Consider the following 8,840-nt stretch of genomic DNA (forward strand, 5'->3'; position numbering starts at 1 on the left):
TTTTTCATTTGGGTGGGGTGGTTGTTGATGGTGATAAAATTTTCCTTTTAGGGGTTTTGCATATAAAAGTACATTTATATGACTGTAGATATGGATGCAGATTCTGATAGGACTGCTTTAAAAAATTATCCAATTTAAATTGTTTACATTAATTTGTCTACTTAATTACAAAATTATTTAATTTGAAAGGTTGACTTAAATTTTTCATTTTAAGTTGAAGTGATTTCTTATACTGCTCAAAATGATGGAATCTCAGAAACATGGGCTTATTCATGGCTGTGAAAAGCTGTTTTTGTTTTGGTAAACGTATTTAAACAACAAAAAACCCCAAGCCATTTACATATATATTTTATGTATACACATTCAAAAAACCCAGAATGGTCCTTAGGCATATGTGAGTTAAATGCAAATTCTAAATTCTGACTGAGTAATGACTATGGAGACTTCCCCCAACATTTAGAAAAGCTGTTCTCTAATGCAGAGGAAATAACATACCGTGGTATCAAATGTTCTTTTCTGCTAAAGGAAGCAACTACAGAAAGCTTTTATTTGTTCAAAGTAACCAGTGCTACAGATGCAAAAAAAACAAAACAAAAACCCAACAACTTCCCCAATACTACTTCAAAAGAACATATCGAACTTGATTTTCATTAGAATGTAGTTATTTCTTCACACTAATAAATCAAAAAACCAAGACACAGATTTTATATATATATATACATATATATATATGTATATATATATATAAAGCAAGGCAAACAATTATTGAGCTTCATCTTCTGGACAAGAATGCCAAGTTAGTCTCTCTTCATAAAAAGCAGTTACAGTTTGAGGACACTTCATATTTGCCTCCTTTGCCAGCACCAAGTCTGCCTCATCTGAATCCTTCCATTTCATGAGAAACATCAATTCTCCACTGCTGTCTGTGGCACCAATTATTCATTCTGGATCAAGACCTCTGGCAAAACCTCTTGGTTTATCAGCATCATCTCTTTTCTTCTTTGATTTGCTATCATCAGATTAACTGTCAGATAAAGATTTTCTTTTTGTTCCATCTTTTTCTTTACCAGCTTTTTGAGAATTAAGAAATGCTTCAATTAACTCTGGACAATCTAAATTTTCTTCAGGTTCCCAAGTATTGTCTGCATCTGTAAATCCCTTCCACTTCAGGAAATACTCCACCTTCCCATTCACTACACGTCGGTCCAGCACTTTTTCTACTACAAATTCTTCAGGTTCTGCCTCTTCAACTTTTTTACTCTTCCCATCCTGTTTCTTTCCCATTTTTTGCAATGTAGTTTTATTGGAGGCCATTTTTTATTGCAGACTTGAAGAGCTATTATTCACCGCTTCCGAGATGCTCCGGGTCCAGGGTCTGCGGCGTCTCCGGCCCTGCGCACACGGTGCTTTATTTTTAACCTGACCATTCTAGAAGAGAGTTCTGGTAGTTATATCAAGATGTATGGCTCTGAGAGCATTTGAAATGACAATAATTTAAATAGATATCGTTTCTAAGCCCTACTAAAGAGAAAGATTTTAATGTCCCTAATGTGTTAATCCTACCATTCTTATTAGGGCTTGCGCAGGTAGTCTGCACAAGAGCAAACGTGTTCTTAAAGTGGCTAACAGCACCAAAATTAGGAAAGTTGAAGCAGAAAAATGAGAACAAAAAAATTCTAAGAAAGTGATTCAGAAGAGAAGAATATCCTCTACTTCAAGGAGACTCTTGCAGGCTACAGAAGCGTTGCTTCTCTAGAGCCAACCTGTAGGAGTTTTCTGATGTGGACAGATACCTGGGGCTTTGGGTTTGGAGAAGACTTTACTCCCCACAGGACAACCATTTACATAGAATCAAACAGTTTTCATCCTTGTGTCTTGGCCTTTTATGAAGCTTTTTATAAAGAAGAAAAAGTACTCTGAACACAGCAGTTGTTTCTTAATTCTTTGGGGGTTAAAAAAAGAAGAGAAATACTATGGTTTTTCAGTTTTTTTAGTATCTTGACTTGTTCTAAAGTTTGAATATAGATGTGTTTTGCATTTAATATATATTTTAAATCAGTAATGCATACATTGTATGTATTTTTTACATATTTTCTGGATTTTTCTTATATATACACATATACTCATGTGTATGTACGTGTAAAGGAAGCATGCATGTAAAATATATATATTAAGATACAGGTGAGAATAAAATCTAAAAGTATGAATGGTAACATAGAAGGAGATGAGGAATGTGCCTCCCAATATTTTAAACACAAACAGAAGGGGCAGATCAGTTTCTGAAATGATGTACAACAGTGAGATAGATCAATGTATTTTATAACACTGCTCCATATGGCAAGATTGAATTCTGAATACCGTAATTCAAGTTTGGTGAAGCAGTTCTAACTCATACAAACTATCCTTCAACAACATATAGCAACTTCCTATCAGTCCAGAGGGACAATTTGTTAAAATCCCAAGCAAGAAACACATGGAAGTGATTTCCAGCTATGAAGCTTATCATCAACACAGAAACAAGACAAGGAAGAGGAATCCACCTTATTAGCCCCAAGGAAAAGAAACCCCATTTCTCTTAACTGTTCAACAAAATGGGCTTAATTAAAGCAACTGAAAATTTTGCAGTCCTCAAGACAGCAACCTAGGTGAGTAATGTCTACAAATAAGATTTTGAGTGCTTTGATTTGATCCTAAATGAGCATTTTGGTTAGAAAGAATTCAAGTCACCTTCATCGAATGAAACACTCTCCAGCACACTTTCCCTGGAACTAGGGAAGAAGAGGGCTGTGACTTTCTTAAATGGAACATCACAAGAGCAGTTTGCAGAAAAATGGCAGGAGAAGAAAGTGTGATAGATGGGAAAGTGAGGTTTAGAACCCCTTTGCTCAAAAATTAGCTGCAAATTGGCAGGCATCAGTGATTCCTGGACTTGTCTTTCAATCCATTCTGTACACACATATCAGGAAAGAAAGGTGCTCTCCACTTCTCTTTACCTTTTTATACCTATATTTACATCTATTTTTCCCTCTTAAGCCATGGAAAACAGGACTATTCAAAAGCAATGTGGTATAGATAGCTTCCCTCAAATTTTAAGAAAATACTTTAAAGAATTCATGGTTCTGTAAGCTTCTGAAAGATGATTTCTGTCTGGTAAATTTGGATTTCCAAATACTAAATTTGAAATCTACTCAGTCATAAATATTGTTTACAAGAGAACTTCAGTGACCTAAGGACTCGTGGACCTAAAAGGCAACAATTTTAAAGCCTTTATTTAACAGAGCAGGGAAAGTAGTTTACAGTCTTTGAAGGCTATAGATTCCCAGAGTATACAAGGTACCCAGGAAATACCAAAGGGGAAAAAAAAAATTCTACTTTGCAACATTTAAAAAACATATGAAAAAAATACTTCTTTTTAAGTTAGAAAAGGGAAATAGACTTTATTTATAAGGAGTGAACTCTCCTTTAAGGAAATCTTTCATATTTTGGCAGAAACTCAATTCTTCACTCTTTTAAGTCATTAGGGAATATGCTATCTCTTGGGTAAGAATAGCAGCTTCCATTATAACTTTTTTTTAATGAGTGAAGGTATGTCATAACATTTTCAGGAGAAGATTCTAATTATCTTTCATTATTTTCTGTTATTTTTCTACTGCAATTGTTTCTTATCAAGTACACCTCAGATATCATCTGACATGCTACTTACTCCTGTAATTTGAATGATTGAACTCAAGGTCCCTTCCAGTTGATTAGAATCTGTCAAATGATACTGTTATTCGAACACGTGCATTTGTAATCAGTTTACTCCTACTAACTCTTACCTCGACATACAACCCCCTCTCCAAAATTCCTACTGAGAAACAGAGCAGATTTAATGACATCCTGGAGCCCTCGACAAGGCACCTCTGTGGGCATCATGTCCCTTTTAGGCTCTCATAAAAATTGCCACCACGGTGACTATTCAACATATGTTTTTTAAGTGCCTCATATGTTGCAGATGCTGTACTAAGGTTACAGGGGTTCAGAAATCACCACAATAGAAACGTTGTTCTCTAGTGACTAATCAATCCTGAGAAGGAGATTGGAATTTTTATTTGCATACCTCTATACCAAAACTCCCCCACTGATGACCCCAACACGTGTACGTCCTAGGAAATTCAGACTTTCAGGGAATGAAAAGAAACAGCAGAATATTTGCAAGTCTGGTGGATGAGAAAATGAGTTCTAAGTGAAATTTTAATGTGCCTTTCTCTTGGGTAAGGTGGAGCATCTTAATGTGCTGTAGAGCTATTGGTGTTTTTGGTGGTGAATTCTCTGTTTACATCTTTTGCTCAGTTTTATTGCATGGTATGTTGCTTTCTTATTAGTTTGTAAATTTGTACTGGGAAATCCAGATTTACCTAAATATGTATCAGGAAAAATATCCTTTCATGTATAACGTGAATTGCACACGTTTACCAGTTCGATTTTGTTTTTTAACTTTGCTTATTGTGTGATCTTTGACTGAGAAATCCAAACTTACCTAAATATATATTAAAGAAATTAGGCCTTCTTAGATAATATGAATTGCAAATTTTTACCATTTTGTTTTTGGTTTTTTACTTTGCTTATGATATGATCTTTGGCATTTGTTTGGTATATGTGTCTGTATTTTAGTCAAATTTGTTAATCACTTGGTAAAATGATCATCTTGGGTTCTTCATGTGGTATCATGGTTAGAACAGTCCTTTATATTCTGGGTTTATAAAGTACTTATTCTTTTTTGTACATTTTTTGGCTCATTACATTTAAATCATTGACATGTATTCATAAGGTTGCAGGTATATTTGTATCCACCTTCATTGTTTCCAAATGGCTGCTTAGTTCTACAACAACATTATTAGAAAAAGACTTGTTTCCACATTCAGCTTTTGTATGTATTTGTGTCCATCTCATGTCCATTTCAGGATTAACCAATAGGTGAAAACTATAATGATTGGATACAACCAAAATTGTCTCTGATTCATAATAATTAAGGGGTTGGTCAAGCAGCATTAATAATATATTAGCATAATCAAATACATATTACGTGAATGTCTAATGGACATAATGATAATTTTGAGACTATAGAGATTTACTATCATTAAGTGCTGTATGTAGATGTGTAAATTTTTCTGAAATTTTATTTACAAACTTTATGTAGGTAAAACTAAATATATTAATTATTTTATACATATATGCTGCTAAGTGGCTCTTATAAATTTTGAACGTAGTTGCTAAAACAGAGAGCTACCATCCCCCTTGTCACTTAATTTACCAGTTTGCCTAGAAACATCTCTTAATAGATTGGACAAAGGCAAACTTTGTAAAATGATCATGAACAATAAGGTATATGGAATCTAAATGTGGCTTCCTAAATTATGAAATATTGTGACAATTTATTTCCGGCACTACTAAATATGCCAAAAGCACATTTACTTTTTTTTTTACAGTGCAGAAATGTTAAGTATTTTGAATACTCAGAAGATACAGATGTGTCTTGGATACTCAAAGATAGAGACATATTTATTTCATTTCATTTTGTGAGCAAAGATACTCATAGAGTAGAATGTCCTAAAAGTCACTCCATGCTTAATGTCTTCGTGTTAAAAGTGCTAGAGTTCGCTAGGCTAACCCTTGTTTTTCTCTTGTAGTTGACTGAGAAACACACTGGCTTAATTATTTTCCTTTTTAACTTATTGTCTAATGCCTGGCATAGAGTGTGTTACAAGTGATGTTCAGTAAATGTTTATTGATGATATTTTAGCCAATCATATAGCTATTCAGGCAATTTTAGCCACTCATATTTAATCACTTACAGTTTCACCAGATGAAATTTTATTGGCCAAGAAAGTTTTAGCATCCGTACAATGTTTTCTTCAAATTCTGTAGAAAGTAATTCAGTGTGTTCATGATAGTGAAAGACAAATAGACACTCAAATGCAGTGACAAGGCAAAATTTTAGCAGTTTTGTCCTTTCCTGACTTTCATACACTGAAGATATACCTTCCAAATCTAGCAGCTACTGACCTAGACTGGTATATAGCTGGGATTTTGACAAAGATTAACTCTCTTTCAAATTTTCTGAATGAGTATGAAAAAATCACTTCATTTTAGGTTTTTTGTCTATATCTAGGAACTAAAAAATGTTTAATGTCACAAAAAGTGAAAATTATTATACTGCAGATTTGGCACTTTTGAAAATGCTTATATATAAAACAGTGTGAAGGAATCCATACCCAAATTGATAGTTTCTCTTATTATGTAACATAATAAGTATCTGAATATTATTTTGTTAAAAAGGCAAAACTCAGAAGAGGAAACAAAAGTGAAGTGACGTAATGAAAGGAGAAATGAAAGCAGGGCCTTTAAAAAAATATTTAAGTAAATGCCCCCATAAAGGGGAAAATGTAAAGAATATTAAGGATAACTGAGAAACCTGTCTCCCACTCCAAAACTTGTTTTTTGGCGAATATAGGTGCCTAATACAGTTAGGCCCAAAGTTGCCCACACAACAGTCAATTAACATAATTTGAGAACCTCAATGTCAAGAATGGTGAAAAGTCTGACGCCTTACTCTACTTGTGAGCTAAAAAGTCTCAACTTCTTGAATATTGGTAAAAGACATGAGATTCCTACATCCAAGGACAGAAGCATTTATTTCTCTCAACACAGCAAGCAGCATTGAGCGTGAGCATAGTTGGTGTCCATTCTTCAAGTCCAAATTCCCAGCATGATGGAAAAAGGCCAGGTGATGCACACGTGGTGGACTGTGTTACAGGAGAGGAAATCTGAGTTTAAGGAACGTGAATCTTTTGGAGGGAGGTACTATCTATTTCTATCCTCCAATGCTTTTTGCTACAAAATATTACCGTGAAAAGATATTCTGGAAAAATGGCACTCAGTGCTTCTGTTTGCAAAATGTTCAGAAACTCATAAGCTCCGCAGAGGATTCTCTCCCAACCTTTGCTGTTAGTGACTAATGTAGACTATAGATTGTAGAGTGTTTAACACTGAAGTGTATATTACATCCTTGTCAAAATGTTACTATACCATATTCAACTTTTGATAAAATACTATTTTTTAAAGTATATTTAACTTGTATATAAGAAACCACTCTTTTCCAGTTGCATGTCTGTACCATTTCTTGGTTTTCACTTAGTTTTGCTCTGTTTTGTTTTATTTTTTCTTCCTCTCATTCTTTTTTTTTCCCCCAATTCTTTTTTTTAAGCTCTTTATTGGAATATAGTTGCTTTACACTGTTGTGCCAGTTTTTGCTGTACAACAAAGTGAATCAGCTGTATTTATACATATATCCACATATACCCTCCTTCCTGCAGCTCCCTCTCACCCTCCCTATCCCAGCCCTCTTAAGTCATCACCCATCATCAAGTAGATCTCCCTGTGTTATGCAGCAGCTTCCCACTAGCTATCTATTTTACGTTAGGTAGTGTATACACGTCAGTGCTACTCTCTCACGTCCTCCCAGCTTCCCCTTCACCCCCCACCCCTGTGTCCTCAAGTCCGTTTTCTACATCTACATCTTTATTCTTGCCCTGTCACTGGGTTCTTCAGTACCAATTTTTTAGATTCCATACATATGAGTTAGCATACAATATTTGTTTTTCTCTTTCTGGCTTACTTCACTCTGTATGACAGTCTCTAGGTTCATCCACCTCACTACAAATAACTCAATTTCATTCCTTTTTATGGCTGAGTAATATTCCATTGTATATATGTGCCATATCTTCTCTATCCATTCATTTGTTGATGGGCATTTAGGTTGCTTCCATGTCCTGGCTATTGTAAATAGAGCTGCAAGGGACATTGTGGTACATATTTCTTTTTGGATTACAGTTTTCTCTGGGTATACGTCCAGAAGTGGGATTGCTGGGTCCTATGGTAGTTCCGTTTTTAGTTTTTTAAGGAACCTCCAAACTGTTTTCCATAGTGGCTGTACCAATTTACATTCCCACCAACAGTGCAGGAGAGTTCCCTTTTCTCTACACCCTCTCCAGCATTTATTGTTTCCAGATTTTTTAATGATGGCCATTCTGACCAGTATGAGGTGATACCTCATTGTGGCTTTGACTTGCGTTTCTCTAATGATTAGTGATGTTGAGCATCTTTTCATGTGTTTGTTAGCCATCTGCATGTCTTCTTTGGAGAAATGTCTATTTAGGTCTTCTGCCCATGTGTGGATTGGGTTATTTGCTTTTGTGGTATTAAGCTGCTTGAGCTGTTTGTATATTTTGGAGATTAATCCTTTGTCTGTTGCTTCGTTAGCAAATATTTTCTCCCATTCTGAGGGCTGTCTTCTTATCTTGTTTATGGTTTCTTGCGCTGTGCAAAAGCTTTTAAGTTTCATTAGGTCCCATTTGTTTCTTGTTGATTTTATTTCCTTGATTCTAGGAGGTGGGTCAAAAAGGATCTTGCTTTGATGGATGTCATAGAGTGTTCTGCCTGTGTTTTCCTCCAGGAGTTTTATACTGTCTGGCCTTCCGTTTAGGTCTTTAATCCATTCTGAGTCTATTTTTGTGTAAGGTGTTAGGACGTGTTCTAATTTCATTCTTTTACATATAGCTGCCCAGTTTTCCCAGCACCACGTATTGAAGAGGCTGTCTTTTTTCCATTGTATATTCTTGCCTCCTTTGTCAAAGATAAGGTGCCCATATGTGTGTGGGTTGATCTCTGGCCTCTCTATTCTGTTTCATTGGTCTATATTTCTGTTTTTGTGCCAGTACCATACTGTCTTGATCTCTGTAGCCTTGTAGTATAGTTTGAAGTCAGGGAGCCTGATTCCACCAGCTCCGACTTTCCTTCTC

General features: G+C 35.2%; 1 pseudogene; it reads right to left on the minus strand.

Annotated features, from left to right (window-relative positions):
- Window positions 1-762: 762 nt before the first annotated feature.
- LOC130830478 (chromobox protein homolog 3-like) lies at window positions 763-1,372 on the minus strand (annotated as a pseudogene).
- Window positions 1,373-8,840: the final 7,468 nt, after the last annotated feature.

Source organism: Hippopotamus amphibius, chromosome 1, assembly GCF_030028045.1.
Source record: "Hippopotamus amphibius kiboko isolate mHipAmp2 chromosome 1, mHipAmp2.hap2, whole genome shotgun sequence".
NCBI classification, from domain to species: domain Eukaryota; kingdom Metazoa; phylum Chordata; class Mammalia; order Artiodactyla; family Hippopotamidae; genus Hippopotamus; species Hippopotamus amphibius.